Source organism: Gekko japonicus, unplaced genomic scaffold, assembly GCF_001447785.1.
Source record: "Gekko japonicus isolate JY-2015 unplaced genomic scaffold, Gekko_japonicus_V1.1 scaffold67, whole genome shotgun sequence".
In the NCBI taxonomy this organism is placed as follows: Eukaryota; Metazoa; Chordata; class Lepidosauria; order Squamata; family Gekkonidae; genus Gekko; species Gekko japonicus.
The window spans coordinates 2,106,179-2,106,988 of record NW_015161948.1 but is presented as its reverse complement, the minus strand read 5'-3'; the positions used below and the strand labels follow the sequence as shown (position 1 = coordinate 2,106,988).

Here is an 810-nt window from a genome sequence, read left to right as displayed (position 1 = left end):
TCGGGGCCGGGGGTGGGGGGGAGGGAAGGAGAAAGCGCCCAGGGCAAAGCGCCCAGGCAGGCGATCGTGGAAGGCCGGCCTCCAAAACCTACACACCCCCACAACTTACCAGAGGCGTCGGGAAGGCACAGCCTCCTCCCGCGGCCGCCCTCGGTCCCTCCTTCCAGGCTCCAGCGTGCCAAATCCCCTGGTGAGGCCCTGCCTGAGGGAGGTGTCAGTGACGGAGCGCCTCCCCGCCTGCCAAGATGGCGGCCCCGAACAAGCAGTGAGTATCGCGGGTCCACCTCTTGTATATGTCTAATTCCCAACTGTGCTCCTGTGTGCGGATACTTATTTCTCGAGATTGGGAGCACACAGCGGGTAAAGAGGCTTTTCTGCACACTTGAAGTACTCTCTGGGTGTGCAGAAAAATCTTACATCTTTCAAAAACTATACAGGGGATACTTAAATCCCCCCAAAAGTAAAACCGCTTGGTCTGTGCATGTGCAGAGAATGAAGTTGCTGAGGTCCGGGAACAGCCACTGGAGCCGCGAGAGAAGCTGCCACGCTTATAACCGTCTCTCACTCTCTGCCTGTCTTGGCGGTGGCCTCCTCTGGCTCCTGGCCTCTATTTCCTCCTCCACCACCTTAGGAAAACACTGGAGGCTGTGGGGCTGGTTGAGCATGAGGATGAGCCAGGAGGGATCCAGCGGAGTGGAGCCCAGGCCAGCCAGGAAGGAGGGAGGAAGGGAAGTCAAGCTGCAGCTGCCCCCAGCCAAACGAAATCTCCTTAGGACCCCCCCAGCTCCCCGCACTTCACTTCTCCATGCC

At 59.3% G+C, this 810-nt stretch overlaps 1 protein-coding gene across 3 annotated transcripts in view; it reads left to right on the top strand.

The window, feature by feature from the left end:
* The window catches only part of PECAM1 (platelet/endothelial cell adhesion molecule 1), a 79,792-nt gene that overhangs the window by 40,261 nt on the left and 38,721 nt on the right, over positions 1-810 (top strand). The gene's annotated exons all lie outside the window — the stretch shown is intronic.